The 23,313-nt window shown below is 38.5% G+C and overlaps 1 protein-coding gene across 1 annotated transcript in view; it reads right to left on the minus strand.

The window, feature by feature from the left end:
- The window catches only part of NAV2 (neuron navigator 2), a 676,025-nt gene that overhangs the window by 628,715 nt on the left and 23,997 nt on the right, over positions 1–23,313 (minus strand). The gene's annotated exons all lie outside the window — the stretch shown is intronic.

Below are 23,313 nucleotides of genomic sequence, written 5' to 3' on the forward strand. Positions count from 1 at the left end.
GGGGGGATATCTTTTAGCACTACAACCCTCGGGATCCCACCCCACCCCATCCTCAGTGTGGCCAGTGAGGGATTCAATGACTTCCAGTCCAAAAATGTATTTTTTTTCAAGCTCTGCTAATTGCCAACTTTATACTACTAACCATGTGCCTCTTGCTACCTTCACCTAATATATCCATGGGATTCTAACATCTCTGTCAGCTTCAACAACAACAGAATAATCCAATGCCATTTCTGCCACCTAACCACCACATTTGTGCTGGGGAAAGAAAGCTTAGCTGGCCTGACTTAGCAGCCAATATTAAGGAGACTACAGAGTAAAGCCTTCACTGCTGAAGCCTCTAAGAGAATCTCAGTCTACAGAGCTGTCATACTGGAAACTCTAATGAGCAGTACATTCCTGAAACAAAACTAGCAAAAAGAAAGGCAGGGCTGTGCAGAAATGTGCTGAAGACGTCAGTCATAAAAACTGATGTTAAAACTGTCAAGCAGCAAGTAATAATTATTTTTCTTTCATTTGACTTACTCATTTAGCACAAATTCCTAAAGAAGTCAGTGTTGTTCACAATTCAAAGAGATGAGAATAATGTCTTAATGGCTGATAATGAGATACTATCTTGCTTATCTAAAAATATTTATTTGCTCTGCAAAGAGCCCTTGATGTCTGAGTTGGCTGTTTTGTCTGTCTAAATTCCAGGAAAGGCAGAAAATAAGAACAAGAACAAAACACCTCAAATTTACTCAAAAGAATAAAATAAGAAATCACAACTTCCATGATCTTGGCTGAAAGATACAGCATTTTTAAAAAGTTATTCAGAACAAGCCTATTCATGACCATGGCCAAGGGCCAAAATTCTTTTATGTGTAGTAGGCTATTAAGGCTATGCACAGCTCCCAAATGTACTCTAGCATAAGTATGTGCACATAGTAATACATGATTGTACATCCAACTGGCTTGCACAAAGTGGTAAGCAATACTTTACTGTTATTTCCATGAACAGCATCAAGCATTTATTTAGCTTTTTGACCCAGTAGAGCAGCCACAACCAATGCACCAACTTTTCTGGTTTGAACACACTAGTATTTCTCACTGGCCAAAATCTTGTTGCTTGGAATTAAGTAGGCCCACTAAATCAATGAAGATCTGGTGAGTCAACTCCTCCATAAAATCCATTGATTCAAACGGTCCTAGTCTAACTGCAACTTACTATGCCAAAGTAAGCAATAGGATTTCAACCACTATGTCTAGACTTTGTTTAGTTTAAGCTATTTATTAAGAAGCCAAGGCCATAAGCTATGACTTGTTTGTTTCCACAAAATATAGTTTTAATGGGATTCTTATATTTTGGATAAATGACTCTGGTTGAAAAAGGAAGCAAAATCTTCCAATCTGGAGGAGGACTAAAAACAGAGATGTATGCAAGAACTAATGCACATGGTAACCAAACTATGTTTAGTATTGCAGGCAAAAAGGTACACAGAGGAAAAGCAATATTAGTCCTCTTCTCCAGTTGGCATGTGTACAATTTCTGGCCAGTGGTTGCGCCAACCAGCAAGCTTTTTTTTCTAAGAGGGCTGACTCCTGAGAAGCATGTGTTTTTTATGGCAGAGAAAAATTAAAGAGCAGCAGTCTTTTAGAAATACCTCCCATCTGTGGTGGGATGTGAAGAAGGCATTTGCAGTATGCAAACCAAAAATATTACTGAACTGGAAGGCATTGGTCATGTGGAATGGGCTAAGATTCCTCAGTAATGTTGCCAGAAGCTGGTGTTGGGCATTTGCAGCAGGTCATAACAGCAAAAGAGTGCTCTAAGTACTAAAAGCACTTGCCATGAAGAGGCTGAATAATTTTGAGACTGCAGAATTCATTAAAAGTTGCACTTTCAGTTGAATTTGGGGCAACCACTTGAAGCATTTGTTGAGTTACTTCAATTGCTCTTGTTTGATTTGTTTATTGCAAACAGCTGAAAGTCTGTAAATTTTGACAATAAACCTAATTTGCAATGCAGGTTGAATAATTTTGATTGCAACTGTAGAAGGAAAGTAGAGAGGAAGCATCTACTCTGCAGTTACAAGAACTAGTGGTGTCTCTGCAGTTCCAACCAACAAATTCATAGGACATGTGAGGACCAGACCTTTAAACAGCTGTGACTGCGTTAATATAAGCAGACAGGAGTATGTGTCATGGGAAGAATGGGAACAGCTACAGGATTTTTATCTGACTGAAATTCTGCTATCTCTGCCACACTTAAAGGCATAAGAGACACCTCAGGTCAGGACTCTCTAATCCAAACACTGACTAGACAGTAGTACCATTTCTCCCATTCACATATAATACAGTTACATCACACCAACATATAGTCTCTTAAGGAAAGCCAAGCTGGACGTTTACACAGATGCCCCTTTGACAATTTGTTGCTTTTCCAATTTGAACTTCCAAATATGTATAACAAAACAGTTTTAAGGGGTACATGTACTATGACTTTGAGACAACAATTGCAAATAGAAAGGGAAATAAGTCTTGTTTTAGAAGACAGGGCATTTCTTTTCCATGTTCATACATTTTTGGTGCAAAATTGTGGAGAGCTAGCTGTTACTGGACACTTCCCTTGCACCACATCCCTGCACATCCAGGTTTGCAAAGTGATCATGACCTTTTGCAATTCAAAAGGGGTGAAATTTCTCTTTTGTCTCCTGAGAAGCCTGCTGAGTTTTTCAGACTGTCAGCAGAATACGTGAGATGAGAACAGAAGGGATTTGGATATGTTGAGGCACTGTGGGACTGAGCTTCTTCAAAGAAAAGGTACATTGTGTTGGAAGAGACTGTACATGCCAACCTATGGAAAAGGTCAGGCATTCTAACTTTCTAGGTTTGCTAAGGATATTGAAGACAAATGCCTATAAAAACAGTTTTTTTTCTGAAAGAGGTAGAAGGAGACACTAAGAATGATTATTCTGTATAGCACTGGAGATTTCAAGAATATAACTTTCTGATTTGCACAAAAGAAACAGATTACTGAAATATCACCATTCAACTCCGTTACTATAATAGTGCCATTATACAAAAAAAGAGAGCTGCAGGAAACAGTGGATGAGAAGTGGATGAATGGTGTAGGAACAATAGCACAGTTTGGGAATGATTAGGAACAATAAAAGCAGGATCGGCTCTAACTTGCTCACTCAGTCTGATTCCATAATCACATTTCCATTTATAGGTCTATCATTTTCTAGGCATCCTGCAAGCAGACTGAAAAAGTGTCCAGGCTTTATTCCACTTGACAAAATATTACAGGCCACTCAGAAAGCTGCATACCCTCACTTACCCCAGCTACTTAGAACTATATCCTACATATCCATTTTTGCTGCAATCATAATGAATCATTGGTGGCAGCAGCTGAAGGCTAATCTGATGCTTGGCAAGCAAAGAAGCGGTTCTCCTTTAGGCAAACTTCCATCACGATCCTTCCTATTTGGCATCTAAGGATCCAACAGCCTTCTGTGTTTCTGAAAAACCTGGGGATATTGGAAGAGACTCCAACCCTCTCACCTCTGCTCTGGTATTTCTCTGCCATTTATGGCAGTTGTTTGCATACTGCTGGGGTGATGAAGAGCAAGCCTTCTACTAGTTCTGGCACTGTAGCAGCACTAGCTGTTATTTTAATATTGATGTTGAGTCCCTTACATTTGACCCTAGAGCCATACTTATTTCTGACTCTTGAACTGTGGATATGCAGAAGCAACAGCTCTTACAATGAAACCAGTTTAGTATTCTCTAAAAACAACCATCCCCAAGCTGATGACCTCCAGTTGTCTTGACTACAGATCCCAGAATCCCCTCCCCAGGTACACTGGTTAATGGGTATTGACAATTTTAGTTCAATACATCTGAATGATTGAGGAAAAATAGCTACTATGACATTTTTATTTAAATAGGATTCAATAAATTATCAATAGAATTAGCCCGTTTAATTCTACATTTACTCATTCAGTCACTTACTTGTTTAATACTTGTATACCACTTGATTAGTACTGGACAGTTTTGATTTTACTTAATTAATTTACTTTTACTTAATTTTAGCAGTATCCAGGTTCAAATATTCTGCCTTTTTCTGAGGCAATATAAGGTTTTGGTAGGGTAGGAGATAGATTTTTGCTCATTTTAAGAAGGGTAGAGTGCTAGTGTTGAAAATACTTGGAATTTTCCAATCAGATGTAAAGCTATAATTAGAGATGGGGATATTTGTATTCGTATACGAATATCCCTGCACAGCTGTACCTAACAAGGGTGCAGGACTAGACCATCCACTCATATGCCCTGCTGCAGCGCCAGTCCTGGTCATCCTTCCAATGGTGCCAGGAGCTCTGCTGTATCCCTGCTCAGCTGGCCACTCCAGGCTGGGAGTGGGAGGACGAGTCCCCCTGCACGGTTGCTGATTGGCCAGCTGAGCAGGAAGAGTGCAGAGCTCTGGATACCATTGGAAGGCTGAGTGAGACAGGTGCTGTAGCAGGATGTGTGAGTGGACAGTCCAGTTCAGGAGACAGATCCTCATTAGGTCCAGCTGAGCGGGGATATTCGTATTTGTATACGAATATGAATACTGCCATATCTAGCTATAATAAAAAGCCATAAAATTACAATCTTATATAGTCTATTAATTCAGGCAGCTAACTCTTTAGACAGATTAAATAAAAACTGAAACTCAACAACTTTGGGGCTAGCTAACGAGCTGGAAAGAAATGAGATGAGAATAAAGAGAATCATATTTGCAATATAGAGAACTTGGTGATGCAGCTAAAATGGTGCACAGGCATTTCTCAAGAATCAAAGGAAGCCGCAGAAGAAAGAGAAGTATTTATGGCATAAAGAAAAAGAAGGGGAAAGAAGATTCCAGTCTGATTTCCTATTTGAATATCTACAAAATAACTTCTTAAATTTTGAGGTGTCAGTATATCATCTCATTGTGCTGAATGAAAGGAGGGCTGCAGATTTCCGTTTCAGAAAGCGGGTAGAAAACTTTATAAAAGGCAGCAAATCTTAATGCTTTCCAAACAGTGGCCAGAATACTGTTACACAACTACAGTGGTGCCTCGACTTACAAACGTCCCAATTTACGGCCAATTCGAATTACGACCAGCTCTGGCTGCAAAATTTTGCTTCAACTTTAGATCGGAGCTTCAAGTTACGATTGGAAAAAAGGCAGGGAAAAAGGGAGGGAATTCAAACTGCTAACCATTGGTGGTGAAGAGGCTGCTTCTTTGTAGCTCTTTCCCCCTAGCTGTTAGAGAGTGTGCATTCGGAGGAGGCTTCGGACTGCCTGGTAAGGTGCTCTTTCTGCTTTTTAAAAACTGGATACATATTCTAAAATTTCCAGAACAGCTTAAAGCAAGCATTAAACTAGTAAAGAACACTCTTGAATCTATGGAAATAGGGGACAAAGTGCCTAACAAATAAAATGATCTTATTTTAGGGCCTTAATACACCAAAGAAAACTCTCCTGCTATGAACACCGAAGTTTTAAAATGAGCCAAATAGAACTGAAACTTCTTAAGGAAGGACCAACTCTCCATTCATTGAATCATTTGAAAACCTTGTACATGAAATATTTATTGAGGTATAGAATCATAGAATAATGAAGTTGGAAGCGGCCTATAAAGCTATCAAGTCCAACCCCGTGCTCAACACAAGAATACAAATAAAGGATATCTGTTAAGTGCTTGCCTAAATTTCTTTTTAATTCCTTCAATGTTGGAGCACTCATCACCTCTTGAGGTAATTGGTCACATTGCCATACTGCTCTAACAGTAAGAAGTTTTTCTTGATATTCAACTGAAATCTGGCTTCCTGTAACTTGAGCCCACAGTTGCAGGGATTATCAAGAACAGATCCTGCCCCTCCTCTGTATGACAGCCTTTCGAGTATTTGAAAAGTGCTACCATATCTCCCCTCAGTTTCCCCTTTTCTCAAGGCTAAAAGTGCTTTGACCAGCTCCAACTCAGGCTTGTCACTTTTTAAAATATTTTCCAGTAACCTGTTTGACACCAGCCAGTAACCACATCAGATATGGTAGCTAAAGAATGAAAACAATTTTATTACATTGGAACATCAACTTGGGAACATATCTAAGTGTCAGTTCTTCTTCATTTACAACAACCCAATAATAACCCTGTTTCTTCTGTTACAAACTCCTTTTCATCACCTTCCAGCCCTCCAATTCCCTCCTCTTTCAGATTCCAGGATAGGCTGGCCACATGCACCACCCAGCCAATCACACTGCTTCCCTGTTACCAAGCGGATTGGTCAGGGCTCCCATCACACATGCCCAGTTCTTTCAGTCTTGAGCAAGATTGTATCTAAGACACCAATTACTTCAGAAGGAATGAGGCAAGTGATACATTGAGAGAGCACCTAACAAAATCAAATGTAACCATAGCCTTGCAAATTAGCTACTTGCCTGTAGGAAAAGGAATGCACCCTCTAATCTAGGGTGCAGAAAGCTCATGACAAGTACAGAGGGGGCCCTCCCTGAAATTCTCGGGCTAGCTGCTCCTAATCTAGGGGAACAATTTGCTATAACCCTTCTTTAGGTTCTCTTGAAATACAAGACTGTCAGAAAAACAACATGGTATGTAAATATTTTTTACATACCTGCTAAACCAATTCTTAATTCAGGTGCCTGAGACTGAAAAAGTCTCAGGCAACTTCTACACTTGGTGTCCTCCATATGAATTGGTTTGAGGCTCACTTCATGCATCTCCAGAGCGGCCCATTATATGTCCAGCTGTTCTGATTGTGCTCACAAAAGCAGCCACTAAGATTTTCTGAACAATTCTAATCTCACTTAAAGATTTCAATGCCAGGACATAATGAAGGGGTTGTGTGAGAAGGCCCACTATTATTTTAAAACCAGTTTGTCACAAAAATCTGCCCAAAGCAGGAATGGCCAACTTTTGAAGGTTTACGGGCCAGGCTTGAACCCCAACAACCCATTGACAGCTTCCATGAGCAAAATTTGTGAATAGACACAATAAAATGTTACTAAAATCCACTTCTGGCTTTATTTTTCTGTGTGTTGGGAGTTGGAGCAAGGTGGCACCTACCCTGTTTACTGCAAAAGCATCACACTTGAGACCTCTACCAGCAGAATATGACAGTAGTATTATGACTTTGTGGTGGTTTGTTTGTTTGGTTGTGGTTTTTTTTGTTGAAATGTTCATTGAGCAAAGGCAAGTAATCCCTAAGCTTCACATTGCCCATATTACAGTGTAAAGGTTGAGTTAACAGACTTTGTTAAAAAGCAGATAAAACAATAATGATCTTTATTTTTCTGAAAAATTGTAAATCCCTGACAAGTTGTTGATGCTACACAATCTTTTTGGGGAGGAGGTGTCTCAATGAGTTTATTTGTTTTATTAAGAATTTTTAATCTGGCTGCTTATACAGGAAGTCTGCATTATCATGAGCAACATTTGCATTTTTCCCAAAGAAAACAAAAAACAGTGTTTGTTTTTTAACTCGGAAGATGGGAGCTGATAAATGTATTTCATTATTTCTTCAATTAAATCCCTTACAAGTAGCAGCCAGCTAACTACAGGGGGAAAAAATCTTCAAATTGTTATTCTCTAGTGACACATGAACGAGAAATAGCAAGCTGCAATTCTTGAATTTAAAGCCGATGGCTTCCCTTGGTATTGGGAACAGCTGGCAAAAGTAATCATCTGGCAAAGTCTGCCACAGGCTAGGAATTTAGTAGTGATGGTACAGTATATTAGAAACTTGAAGCCAAAAATGAGCTGAAGCATACAAATGTTAAAAATACGAATAGCTTTTACAAGTCAACTTCTTTCTTCTCTCTCTCATCCCCTAATAAATAACAATAATTACGTGTCATCAAGTCAATTCCTACTTATGGCAATTTTTTCAAGAGTATTTTAATCTTAGAGTACTCAAATTAATTTACTATTCCCTTCTTCTGGGGAATGCTCTGGGACTGGGCAATTTGTCCAAGGCTACACAAGCTGGCTCTTCTCTCAGGAGACATAGGGAGTGACTACATGACAATTTGTCCTGCTCTTTGGTCCACTGAGAGGTTGAGTTGATTCTTTCCTTTTGCTGGTGATCAGACGTAAATGCCAGTGTAAACCAGTCTGTCCTGCCCATAGCATCCCTGCCCACACCTTTCTAGTTCCTCTTAGGTGCAGGTAGGATTGTTCCATTTTGGTTTGTTTCCATCATGTGTGGTTGCTGGGATTAAACTGAAGCAGAGCTTCCTTCTTTAAACTCCCTATCTGGTTTCAATTTTCAAATATTGTTAAGCTTAGCAACTTAATTATATTGAAAAATTAAAAACTTCCTCTACTCTACTGAGGGGCAGAGGGGCAATGCAAATACTTTTAAAAGTCTATTAGGGCAGTGCTGATGTGCCATACCTTTTAAGAAAAACATTTTAAAATTGAAAGCAAGGAGAAAGAGACAGGAGGCAGGGAGATTCTTTCTTTCTTTCTTTCTTTCTTTCTTTCTTTCTTTCTTTCTTTCTTTCTTTCTTTCTTTCTTTCTCAAAGGCGGCGGGCCAAGTGGAGTTACTTAAGATATGTAAAAGGATTACAAATGCCACACCAGACATCTATGCACTCTTAGGCAACCCTATTTAGCACAGTCCAGTCTGTTCCAATTGAGTCAAGCCCACAACGGGGAATCAAATTCCTAGCTTCTGGCTCCATAGCATTTGATAAAGCACTCCAGCCAACTCTCATCTCCTATCCCCCTTTTATTCATACTAAGACCCTGTCCTGCCATTGGACAGAATGAATGCATCACCAAGGTTATGATTAATGGAGGAACACTGGAAGACCATATATCAAGTTTTGCTACCACTTCTTGTACATGTCATAGGAAAAGCAATCTGGAAGAAAATATAGAAGGCTTAATAAATTTCTTGAATGATACAAACTTGGTAGATCTGGGAAAGGAAGAAATGGGTGTTGGATAGAAATTTTCAGGCAGCAAAGGAATGGTTTCTTTGTTATCCCATTTTAAAGAGAAAAGGAACTAACTCCTAAGCAGAGAAGAATGGAGAGATTGATTGTTTTCTCTATTTATATATAACAGGAATGTTGTTCAAACTTGGATAAAGAAAGACACATGACAAACATCTTGTTTACATATTTTGAAATTTATTTTGTTTTAAAAGTTTATTCCAGAATAATATATTGCAGTCATTGACTGGGATGTGTGTGTCAATTAGCCTTTATTTCTCCCCTTTTCTTTATAATGAAAATTATATAAAATACACTTCGTCCTTTGCTCGTTATTATAAGCTATGATTTTTAAAAAATAGGGCATTGTATGGTATTTTTTCAAAGCACACCAGAGGTACATCTTACTAAATAGAGTAGACCATGTCTAGATGGGCGGCATATAAATGCAATAAAAAAATAATAATGAAAAATGGAACATAGTTCAGTTAAGAACAAAAAATAGGATAGACCATTTGGAAACGCCTTCACTCCAATGAGAACTTCTTTTGGTGGCGGTTGTGATTATGTGCTGTTAAGTTGCATCTGACTTATAGCAACCTTAGTATGACTTTCCAAGTACAGTGCTGCCTTGACTTATGAACTTAATTGGTTCTGGCACTCCAGTCTTAACTTGAAATGGTCGTAAGTCGAAGCACTATTTCCCACAGGAATGCACTGAAATGCAATTAATCTGTTCCGGCTGAAGAAAAAATCACCAAAACCCCCCACAAAACACTGCAAGGCCCATCAGAAACACAATTAATCCATTCTGGCTGGGGGGGGGGGAGAAAAGCAAACAAACCATGCAAGACCCTTCAGAAATGCAAAAAAAGCAAAGCAGAAAGCAAACAAACTCTGTAAGACCCTTTGGAAATGCAAAAAAAGCAAACCAGAAAGCAAACAAACCGTGCAAGAGCCATTGGAAATGGGGAAAAAACCCAAAAAGCAAACAAACCCTGCAAGACCCTTCGGAAATGCAAAAAAAAAAAAAAGCAAAGAAGAAAGCAAACAAACCGTGCAAGACCCTTCGGAACTGCAAAAAAACAAAAACAGAGCAAAAAGCAAACAAACCATGCAAGACCCATTGGAAATAGGGGAAAACCCCCCAAAAGCAAACAAACTGTGCAAGACCCATAGGAAACGTGAAAAAACCCCAAAAAACAAAGACTGCAAGACCCATCAGAGTACAGAAACATAACCCCCAGCCCAAAACCATACTGCAAAACCCACCCAGAACAGGCAGTTTTTAAAAAGCAGAAAGAGCACCTTACCAGGCAGTCCGAAGCCTCCTCCGAACGCACACTTTCTAACCGCTAGGGGGAAAGAGCTACAAAGAAGCAGCCTCTTCACCAGCAGTGGTTAGCAGTTTGTATTCCCCTCCTTTTTCCCTGCCTTTTTTCCAATCGTAACTCGAAGCTCCGGTCACAGGTTGAAGCAAAATTTTGCAACCAGAGCTGGTTGTAAGTTGAATTGGTTGTAAGTCGGGATGTTTGTAAGTCGAGGCACCACTGTAGTTGTGTAAAAGTATTCTGACCACTGTTTGGAAAGCATTAAGATTTGCTGCCTTTTATAAAGTTTTCTACCCGCTTTCTGAAATGGAAGTCTGTAGCCCTCCTTTCATTCAGCACAATGAAATGACATACTGACACCTCAAAATTTAAGTTATTTGGTAGAAATTCAAACAGAAAATCAGACTGGAATCTTCTTTTCTCTTCTTTTATTTTATGCCATAAATACTTCTCTTTCTGCTGCAATTTGAATTCCTGCCTTTTCCCCCTGCCTTTTTCTGATTGTAAGTTGAAGCACCCGTCACAAGTCAAAGCAAAATTTTGCGGCCGGAGCTGGTCGTAACTGGAAATGTTTGTATATTGGGACGTTCGTAAGTCGAGGCACCACTGTATATGAGATACTTTTTAAAAAACATTTTTTATTAATTTTCCATCTATCTACATTGTTTGTGCTTGTCAAACATCGTGTTACATACTTGCTTGCAATTATTTGTTTTTTACATCTCAGTGTCTTCCAGATTATCCCCCCAAATTCCAACCATCTTTCAAACCATTCATATACAGATTTTAGTATATAATATAACTACTATCATAATATTACTCTCATATTATATAAAGTTCTCAGGATCTTCTAATAACATTCTTATTGAAAGTGGTTCCAGATCCATGACCCAGCTTTATATCTAGTTTAGTTTGCCTAAAATAAAAAATCACCATATTACATCTTTACCCTGATTCGGGCTCCCTTATTTCAATTTAGTTCTCCTTTTAATATATAGAATATACCCTTTTACAGATCCAGATGATAAATATAAACATGTTTCCAATATTAAGGGGCCCTTCCTTGTTTTCCCTTTTTTCATCTTTCTAGGTAATTCCCTCTCTGATTCCTCTTTTTTCATTCCCTGCTATATCTCTAAACATTCTGTCATCTTTCATGTCCTCTGAAACCATTTTGTAGTTCTGATTTATGTCCACTGACTCCTTTTGTACTTGGTCCATCTTCAATGAGTCTTCCAGGCTTTTTTTTTGTTAATTTTGCTGTTTTTTTCCTTTTGTCTTCCCCTGGTACTCTCCTCTGGTCCAAGACTGATGTTTCTCTTAGGTTAACTTTCTCAAGCTGCTGCTTGGTTTGGCATACATCATCTGTGATACTCCCATTTCCTTCCTTGTTATTTCCTGTTGCTTGTGGACTATAGTCCTTCTGATGTTGATTAGATAATTTTGCCTCTTGATAATGAGATTTCACGGTCGTTAATATTTTTTGAAGCATAGATTTTACTTCATTCCAGAATTGTCCTTGTTGTGCCATTCTGTTTCTGCTGCCTAGATGCTTATAAACAGATATTCCAAATTTCCAGAGTCATTTCAAGAGTTCCGCTTTGGCTATGTAAAGTTGAACCAAATTCGGCCCAAGGAACAGTCTTTGAAAAGTCCACTTTAGGTTTAATTCCAGCCAGAAGCTCACGAGGAAATAAACAGTTTTTCAGACTTAAGCAACAACAGTATATTCAAGGTCACATCTTCTGGGAATCATTTCAAATGCTCTGGATAGTCAAAATAATGTCCGCACTTAATTTGCAGGGAGGTCTCTTAAGCTTATAACGCCAGGTTGTAAATATTCTTAAAGTATAATTTTAAAAAGTTACTTTCTTCAGCTATCCCTCTCACCAGATTTTCTGCCGCTTTAAAAAGTTACTGAGATAAGATAGCAATACTTTTTTTCCATATGTAGGGGTATGTAGGCAATTACAGTGGGGTCTTGACTTAAGAACGGCTTGAGTTAAGAACATTTTGACTTAAGAACCACTCTCATAGGAAAATATTGACTTGACTTACATACTTAGATTTGAGTTAAGAACTAAAAAAAACCACGTGGGAGGCAGGGAAAGTGCAAAATTTGAACTTTCAGTTAACTGTTGGCCAGTGAAAAGGGTGCCTGTCTCCTTCCTCACTCCTCCCAGCGTTTAGAGAGTGGATTGGGAGACAGTCTTCAGACTGCCTGGTACTGTACTGCCTGGACTGTATTTTCCCTGCCTTCCCTGAACCTTTCTTTACCTAAGAAAAAAAAGAAACAAAATATCCCCCTCCAGTGGTCGAAGGCGGAATAGCAGCTTCCCATTAGTTTCTATGGATGGAAAAGAGCAGATACGGATCAAATGGTTTTCAATGCATTCCTATGGGAAATGCAGATTTGACCTGAGAACTTTTTGACTTGAGAACCGCCTTCCAATACGGATTAAGTTCTCAAGTCAAGACCCCACTGTAGTTGTAAAAAGATTCTCACCCGATGGAAAAACAGCAATGCCAGGTGCTGTTCCTTGCTTCTCTCAGACGGCTGCCAGCGACCTGGAAGCTAGCCGAAGCTGCTTATTTCTGCCCATTGGCTGATTAGGGAGTTTCCTGGATCGAACCGAGGTGGCCGCTGCCCCCCGTGATCAACAGGCTTTCTCCCCCAGTTCACCACCCCTCCAGGGTGGTTCCGACACCCTACGATGTCCCAAAATGGGTCAGAATTCAGCCCAGGGGACAGAGCTCTGCCCTCCTGCTGCTGTCTCGTCGCGACGTCAAGCCGGAAGTCCTGTATATGAGATACTTAAGGAATAGTCTTACAATTGCCACTCCCCAGTGAGTTTCCATGTCTGAGCAAGAATTTGAACCCAGATTTCCTGAGTTCTAGTCTGTAACTCTGACCACTTTATTTGTTTGTTTGTTTGTTTTATATGCCATCCTTCTCCCTTTCTTCCCACATGGCTCTCCTGCTAGCAGCTACAGATTAACAACCGAGCATCGCATTGATAATGCTTAAATCTGGATTCCATAGATGTCTTGAATTCGTCTTTTAATACCACCATTCTAAAACAATAAAACGTCAACCCTATACACACTTACAAAAAGATAAATCCTACAGTAATTAAGATCACGTTACAGATAAGTGTTTTTTTGTTAAAAGACATTTTAATTAATTTAAAGATCTTTTAGTTACCAGTGCCAAGTCCTTCAAAGCAGACCCTAAAGATTCACCTGTTTACCTTGGTCTATAATTGAGTTTAGACTCTACAGTATTGAGGCCATTCTATATATAGTGCCATATGGCTTTAGCTGTTTTTTAAAATTATTATTATTTGACTTGTTTTTAATTTTTATCAGCATTGCGTTTTATGGTTGAAAATGCTGCATGCCATTTTGGAAATAAGGAAATAAGGAAGGAAAGAAATAAGGAAGGAAGGAAATCAGGAAGGAAATCAGGAAGGAAAGGAAAGGAAAGGAAAGGAAAGGAAAGGAAAGGAAGGAAGGAAGGAAGGAAGGAAGGAAGGAAGGAAGGAAGGAAGGAAGGAAGGAAGGAAGGAAGGAAGGAAGGAAGGAAGGAAGGAAGGAAGGAAGGAAGGAAGGAAGGAAGGAAGGAAGGAAGGAAGGAAGGACTTGATGGCCTTGTAGGCCTCTTCATTTTTCTATGATTCTACAACCTTCTCTCCATCTACAAAAAATTTTATTGAATTTGAACAAGTTTTTTTTCAGAAAAGACATTAAATCAACAGTAAACCACTAGTGCTCAATAACAGTCGTATCTGAAGAATAGGATCAAATTTTGAGATGGGTACATATGGATATTCTGGCCAACTTTAGCATTTTTACAATTACAAGTCAGTTAGAATCATGGAAATCACTATCATTCAGCATCAAAGGGGAGAAAATGGATTCTAAATCTGCAGCCAATTTCATGTTTTGACATATTTTTCCCAAATGAAGAGGTACCTCAACTAGAACTTGGAGGGTTAGCAGGGCAGATGAAGGGTACACCACTGCTGTTGCAAATAAACAACGCTTAATACAGTATTTTTTTATCACTGTGCCAGTAACACAGCAAGCAGCGACACTGAATTTTCTATTGCCTTAGCAAACACTTCATGCTTGTAATGTGTATCAAAAATTCATGACTTTCATACCTTGTTGTCACATGTCTGTGGCTGAACTGATAAGACATATACAGTCTTATTCTGACAAGCAACAAAATAGGAAAACAAGCAAACAATTGCTTTATGGGAGTAGCACATTATATAGGCAATAGCTCACGGGAACATTTTTTGGATAGGATATTTAGCACTTTCTCTGAAGTATTATCCTGGTATAAGCCTAAAACACCATATGCCTAAGAATGTTGCTTACTAAGCTATCTAAAGTGACATGACTAATAACAATGGGGGGAAATGAAGGTACTCAAAACTGTTGCAATAGTGACAAAACTGAAAGAAAAATATCTTGGATTCTTCGCTCCATTGCATCATAAACCAGCATCAAAAATAAGATGAGAAAGTATGATGGAATACAGTCAATTTATATATATTTTTCAAAGAAAAGGAACCTATTCATTATGATAAAGTCCTGGAGTAAAACCATTCTCAGAACCTTTATCCTAAACTAACCACTTGAATATAAGCTATATTTTACTTCCATTTAGGATCAGGTACTCCAAATTTGATATTGCATTTCAGATACAAATGATAAACCTTTGGTCACCTAGGATATAAAATAAGGTGACAACACACCAAGTTGCATTGCCAACTTGTAAGATGCTCCTTTTCTCAAAACCTCAGTAATGAGGAATGAGAAAGGGGGTACACTGGAACAGAATGCAAATACAGCATTTCACCATGGGGCGGTAATATCTCTTAAGCTCTGAGCTTCTGTCACTGAGCTGCAACTAATGAACAGCAGGTGGTCATATCATTAAGGACAGTTCATGCTTGGAAGCAAGGGTAAACACAGGCTGCCGTGGGCATGCATACTGCCAGTGAGTGACCAGCTATGCCCAACAAAGTCAAGATCATCAACCTTGGCTCACTTAGTTATGATGCCATGCAAATTGGCAGTTTGCAAAAGGAATGAGAAATCTACCAGGAAACTATGAGGAAACTAAAGTGTTTTGCAACGTTTATCTATACCCCTGCCTATTAAAATCGTAATATAGAGCTGTGATTTAGCCCAAATGAGGATGCCTATAATCAAAAAGGATGCCTATAATCATAGAAACTTTACTTTTACTGACCTGTGCCTATGCTGACTGGGGGTTTCTGGTACTTGTAGTTCAAAAATGCAAGCTTTTCTCACTCTGCTTTGAGCTATAACTCCAATGTGCAACCATGCAATTAGATCAAGTTCATTCTAAATTTAGAACTGAACAATCCCTGTTCATATATGAAACTCAGTAGGTGGCCTTGGGTCATCCAGTTTCTCAGCCTAATTCCAGACACATCATCCTCACTTCTTCTGAGGAAGGGTAAGTGATGTCTATTAAAACAAGTCTTCCTAAGAAGGAAAACAGTGAACTTTCCCAGAGAGAATAAAGACTTCAAAATAGCTGGGAATAGAAAATATTAATTTTGTTTCACTTAACACATAGTTTGCTCTCCTTTGCACTGGACAGATGCAAACTGGCATTCAGCTTCCTTGTTTAGCTACCAACCCATGTTGGGAATGTCTAGAGGACTGTGCTTCTTCCTTGTCTTCAGCTCCCTCAAAATTTCAATCTCCTATTGAGAGAGCTGCTGGTTAATTGTCCAGATGTTTTTGGCCTATGACTTCCATAAGCCCCAGGCAGCCTAGTCAACAGGGCAGGATTCTGGAAGTTGTAGGCCAATAGCATCTTAAGTGTCACTGTTGTCCTCTTTGGCCTATATATTCTATATGGACAGAATATAATTATGTCATTCTAAAACAAATATACTCTCTGTCTTTGGAGATTATTAATAACAATTGGTTTGAACTAGCATGTATCATTTACTTTTTGATTTCTTTTTTTTAATTTCTGTTAAATGGCAGATTTAAAAAATACCATGCTAACAGATCTGAAATGCAAGAAGACTCCAGAGACATACTAAAACTATATCAAGACAAGCAGATGTACAACTTCCTTGTAGTAAATAGAATGCTAAATCCAATGTTAATCCCACCTAAACCACATCCATTGAAATCAGTGAAATTTATGTGACAAGTCCCATTACTTCAACTAATATACTCTGGGGAGATGAATATTGGATCTAGTCCACAGTCTGGATAGCAGTATCGCTCAAGGCATATACAAGGTCTTCCTTATCATTTTCTCATAGACGTGTGGCTTACTGAATGATACTGAGATGAAACAACATAAGAGGTATTTCTACATCAGAGAACTTTGCATTGGCTAGGAACATGGCTCTGGTACCACAGTTTAAATATGATCCTGTAACATAGTTTTCAACTGATCCCAGCAAAAGACTCCAATAAAATAGCCTGCACAAGAAAAACAGTACTGGCACATTGTGCCACTGAAGTTGGTGGATATTTGTTTTAACTGCTTAATAGGAAGAGGCAAAGGAAAAGTAATTTTAGCTAGAGGTCTACAGGAGGTTAGGTTACACCAAGTAATTGAATTTTGATAAAAGAACATGAGAAACTTGAAGAGAAGATTGCAGTTCTACTAGACTGGGGGGAAAACTCTAAAATCCCTGGGCCATTTCCATTTAGTGAAAACACAGGATGAAATCCAGAATAATTCTACTTAATTGTTTATGATTCCTCCCACTTGGGCGGGGCACAAAGATCTGGCTGATTGAGTTACTTGTGTGTTTAAATATGAGCTAAAAAACACCACCAAATAATATATTGTTGCAATATTTTTATATGTCATTTCAGTATGTAAAAATGAGTCACATCTTTCCATTCATTAGAAGGTAATTATAAGCACACAGTGCTGGTGTTGATCTATCCAGAGTGTTTAAATGCGACTGAAATGATAGTATCAATGGCAGTATAAATAGGGACATTTTTGTTTAGATATAACAATGCAATTATTTTAAAAATCTCAGTATAAAATATTGACTTTTGCTGCTGCTGCTTTTTTACAGAGAAAAGGCACACCTAATGAAATATGTGATACTGTATTTGGCTTTGCTACAGAGAGTTCTATCAAAAAGTAACAAGTTATATACAAATTTTCCTTGTCCAACCAAGAGTTCTGACATATAACTGCAGACGTTTACATAATGTTCCTTAGTGTCCAAGGGGGATATATTATCTTGAACTCAAATCAAGTCCATCTCAACACCTATCTCTCTGTTTGAGTCTTTATGAAGAGGATAGACACCTGAACAATCTTTCTGTAGCTGATAGGCCACAAAATGCACAGACCTACTCTAGGAAAACAAAAGATATAGATATACAGCACAGGGAAGAAAGCTCCTTCTCCCTCTTGCCAAAGCACCAATGGGCAAGACAGCTTTTATCACACACAAGCTAATTTGTTGCTCTTCTCTTGGCAACTACGTCCCATCAAGACAATTCCAAAATCCAAAATTGGAGGGGAAAAAAAGCTATCATTACATTACAACATCTTAAAGATATGTTGTCTCTGCTTAAAGAGTAACACTCAACAACCATGAAACTAATTTGAGTTAAATAGGAGAGAGACTACACAGCCACTAAAACTAATCATGGCAAGTGAAAAGTCTTGATAATGTTAGCCATGATGAATAAAATGTTACAACATTTAAGAATAATGGTTAGGGGCTGAAGAAATTACATTTATGTGCAGCAGAAAATAACAAACCCAAAAGTTGTGCTTTCCACTGTCACAGTCTGCTGCTCAGAGTTTGGAAAAGCCACTTTTTTGGACTACAACCTCTTGGGTATTTGGGGACTAATATTCTTAAAGGGAACTTATCCAAGCTCTGCATCTGCCCAGATGCCTCAATCAGTGACCCGTCTGCCTTAAGTATCCTTCAGGTCTCAAGGGAGACAAGATCCACTTCAAGGCAATACACTGGCAAGCCCCCAAGAGGGAGATGCTTGATGCCTCCTCAAGTAGCTAGCTAATAACTGCAGCAATACATCGCCACTTCTTGTAAGCTTCCACCAGAAAAAACAGTCCACCTCTGGAAATTCCTAAATTCACAGGCCTACATAGCATTCTATTCTTGCTAGCACTCAGGGTTGCTTTGCTAATTTAGAGCAATGCAAGGTGTGTGTTGCTGGGCACTGTCATTCTGGACTCCCGACAACTGGGTGAATTCAGCCTTCGCTAGAACTAAGTCTCTCTCATATGAGAACTATTAACTCATGCTGGACAGCTCCAAGGCTCTTTCAAACACTGCTGTGTCCCACAGTTTATCATCCTTACCAGTATGAGGCACATAGGCTAGATGCAGATATCCTGGCACCTAAAGTAAAAGATCAAAACAACAGCCATCACTTTTTTAAAAATGTAGCACCTAGAAATCAGGTGTTGAAAGGAGTCACATGTGCATAAACTGAAGCTTCAAGTGACTTGCTCCACATCCTGGTGTAATGAAGAAAGGTAAAGGTAAAGGTTCCCCTTGACATTTAGTCCAGTCATGTCCGACTCTAGGGCGTGGTGCTCATCCCCGTTTCCAAGCCATAGAGCAAGCGTTTGTCCGAAGACAGTTTCCATGGTCACGTGGCCAGTGCGACTAGACACGGAATGCTGTTACCTTCCCACCAAGGTGGTACCTATTTATCTACTCGCATTTTTACATGCTTTCAGACTGCTAGGTTGGCAGGAGCTGGGACAAGCGACAGGAGCTCACTCAGTCACGTGGATTCGATCTTACAACTGCTGGTCTTCTGAATCTCCAGCACAGACGCTTCTGCGGTTTAACCCACAGCGCCACCACATACCCCTCAAAGGAAAGTCCCATTTTAATGCAGGACTTCCCACTGCTGAGGAAAGAAGTCACTTTTCAGCAGCAGAACTAATGCAGAAAGAGCAAGCAAGAAGGCGCTATTTACATGCAAATTTCCTTTGCCATCCTTGGGTGCTAATTTTTGCTTTTCTCTTCAAGTGCATCTTCACAGGTAATAAAATATGTCAGCAGTTCACCAAATAAAACGTATTTTTCAGGAACATTAATTACATAGGAGAAGATAATTTGAGCTTCTAATTGCACAGATCATACTGAACACCATAGTTTTTAGATAAGTCTGTGGGAAAATATGAGCATTTACTACATGAGCTTGAGGGTAGACTTGGCAACATAGATCATATTGCATATGAAATACATATTTTCCCACATAATAACCACCTATAATTTTACAAATATTAGACAATGCTTGTAGATTATGTGTTTCTTAAATGTGAAAATTATGCATAGGATATCATCTGTACAGTGACAGAAATTATTGCCCCACAGAAAGAAGATAGCTCAGTACTGAAACATAGTTTCAACACCTCATGCATAATAAATCAATTTTAAATCTTATTGTGCAACACTCTGTGGACAGTAATGTACTTTAAAACGAATTAAGGTATGCCTTTAATTAAATCTCCTTTTTTCCATTACCTAAAAATTGGTGTTTGATGCAATGAGAAAAAGTCACATGCATTACCATGAATTCAGCAATGAAAAAGGTCATACGGACTACTACTCATCAGCATATAATCTGGGCAAAGGGCCAGTAAAAAGAACTAAAGAATCAATGAGTACTAAATAATCACCAGTGATTCTGAATAGTTTCTTGGTTAGCAAAGTTCAACAGTTAGAACATTTAATGTTCTATTACTTTTACTTTATAAAAGTTTTCATTTATTTCGGAGAGGTGCAAGGAGGAACTTATCTGTTAGAAGTCTATAGTTCTCAACCATGACATCTACTGGAGAGAAGATGATTCCTTATCCAGAAATCTCTAAGTAGGTGAGCTGCCCTGCTATTTTCTTACAAGTAATTTTCAAGTTCTCTATTCAGCAAAATAAGATCCTCATACTCAAAAAGATGCACAGCTTACTCCTATTGAAGAGGATCTCTAGACTAGAGTCTTTTGCTTCAGAAACTCTGTCAGAATCAGGGAAACCTTTCTGATTCAGTAGCTGAATATCATACCAGAAAGGGTTTTGAGGGCCGCATCTTAACAATGGGTGGGGCAAACAGTGGGACCAAACTAAAATGGGCAGAGCCAGATACAATTCTTACCAATGTGGACATTTTCTTAGAAAGCTTTCAAAAGCATAACTCAATACCATGTGTGTCTAATGAAGTGTAAACAGTATTCAAGTACAGAAACAACAGCTCATTTCCACACAACAGTTTCCCAGATGGCCAAGAGCTCAAGTTAATGCAACATATTTTCCACATCCACTTGGTATTAAAATTGAAGCTATATATTTATAAATTTTAAAAGAAAATGGAAATGATTTTCAGCAAATATCCTTAACCAATAACATTGAGCACATTTTTTTAAAAAATGGAAAATGTATTTTTACTTTAAAAGACTGAAGAAGGTAACCTAGCCTTAACCATGCTAGTAATGAAAAAAGCATTTCTAGATTAGTAATCTTAATTGTCGACAAAAGGTTTCATTAAATTGCACTGTATGAATTGATTTGCAATGGGCAACTTATCTTACAGAAGGAAATTAGTCACCCCAGACTTGCAGAAGAATATTGTCTGAATAGCTAGGCATTTAATACATTTGCAAAAAGAGAAGAAAGCTGTGTGCAAGCATTTTGAAAGAAATATGATTGCATCCTGTTGTAATCTCCAAGGACACTAAACATCAGCATTTATACGACCTCTTCTAAATAGGCATATCCATGTTTATTGGCTTAAGAGGTCACTACCTTTCATTTATCAGAGCTTTCTACTGTTTAGTTCTCTAACACAGTAAATGTCAAAGTGATCAGCAAGTAATTGCCATGACATACACAAGTACCAATAAACAGAAGATAGTTGCAGTATTTTTTTTTAATTTAGACTCACTAAAATTTCAGATTTTCTGAAGATTCTGATATATACTGTCCTGATCCCTTAATGGGTTTAACAATGCAGCCTTTAACCCTAAAGGCAGTATTATATATTTATTGTATACCCAACTAAACTTATTGATAGTAATATGAAGTTCTGTCTTACAAAACCGAGTACCTCTTTCCTGGCAATAAAGAATCTAGCTTCCAAAAGCTTGGCCATGTAGGGGGTGGCAAAGAACAGCAATGTCTAATGGGAAAAAATATTTTTGTGGACATGATATAGACTCCCTAAGAAACTGAGGTGCAGTTACATGAGGATGCACAAGGGTATTCTAAATTATTTTAGATTATCATGTGTACAGATACAGAGCACAGGAACCAGGAAATACAATCAAAACATGTTGCTCCATTGTTCCAGTGTGACACAGTAGATATAAGGCTTTTCCTTTATTATCTGTGAAAATTAATTATGAACAAAGGCAGCCTTCTCACTGTTTTTCTGGAAATAACTTCCAGGGGACAATGAAATATACCACAAACACATTTTGCCATCCTTTCAACATCAATCTGCTTCTTCATCTCAATGTACATCACAGTCAAGAGTATTATCTCTTACATACAGAAAATGTTCTAAGTCTCAAACTGGATTTGTGTCTCCAAAAGTACATACTTGTTAACTATAATATACAGATATGAGAAATAACACTCTTGATCAGCTCTGTTTTTCAACCTTAACTGAATTTATTCCTGGAGCTTTTCTTCTCTCTTGATATTGTACATTGGTCAGGGCTATTGTGTAGTTCTGCCACAACCCAAAATCGAAGGAAGACCTCTCTAATTAAAAAGAGTTAATTAAATGCCAGTGATGTCATTCCCATTGTTCTGGTGACGACAAGAGGATATTCGTCAAAATTGGAAATTCTTCGAAGCCCTATTGAAATTTCCAGGGTTGCTTTCAATAATTTTCTTGAGTGATACTGATTCCTTTAAGTGAAACAGATTCCTTTAGAATGTTAATCCTACGTATTGTCATTCTGCAACATCATGTAAACAAAGCTGAACCTCTTACTTCTCTCTCCCTGAAGGTGTACACTTTCAGACACTGGAACTGTCAACAAAGAGAAAATTACTGGAGGTGGGTCAATCTATATGAAAAGATATGAAGAATATGTTCTGTGGAAAATATTAATTAAGGCTATAGCAAGCAAGAGTACACTTTTTTGTGGGTGGTACAACATCAAACAATTAAACTGATTCATGATTTAAATCAACTTGATTTAAACTAAATCTGCTTGGGCCCCCTTCATGCTAAGCCATCTTCCAGCAAATATATACTTAATGCTTTTTAGGAATTACTATTATTCCAATCACTTACCAGCTGTGTGTGCCACCTCAGTGGAAACATGAGATATGATGGGGATTGCAGAAGAAAGGGGTGAGGCCTCCATAGATGCTCTGAGGCTGCTCTCCAAAACTAGAAATTCATAGACCGCTTTCGTCACGCCTGAGTTCTGAAAACTTCACTCAGACTGGGTGTTAACAAAAAGAAGCCATATTTTCAGAGACCTGGACCCATGCTTCTGGAAACCCTTTGCCAATTCCTCTTGTTTTCCTTGCAGCTGAGTGCACTGCTGGGAAGAGGCAGGAATGGGAACAAAATAATTTAATGTATGTTCACTACTGAGTAGAAATCTTGAGCCTGGGACAATTTTCAGAATGGCTTGGACAAAGCAGTAGATTACAGTATTGCTACAACTACAGAATATATTTAGTCATAGTGTAAAATTTTAACAACTACTGTAGAGCAACTAGTCCCCTAGTTGATACTGACCATTAACAGCAATATTCGGTGATTATCTTCTTTATCACTTGTACAGGATTTCTGATGACTCTGTAACATTACCAGTGTTCAAACTGTTCATTTTTGCAACAACTCTGCAAAGTTCAAGACAGAACCACCAGCCTGTAGTCCTAAGAAGTTCCAGCTCATTTCACCTAAAAGCTCACAACCACCAAATTCAACAGTGTCCTCTTTCCATTGTGTACTTTCCAAGAC

Source organism: Pogona vitticeps, chromosome 1 (assembly GCF_051106095.1).
Source record: "Pogona vitticeps strain Pit_001003342236 chromosome 1, PviZW2.1, whole genome shotgun sequence".
In the NCBI taxonomy this organism is placed as follows: Eukaryota; Metazoa; Chordata; class Lepidosauria; order Squamata; family Agamidae; genus Pogona; species Pogona vitticeps.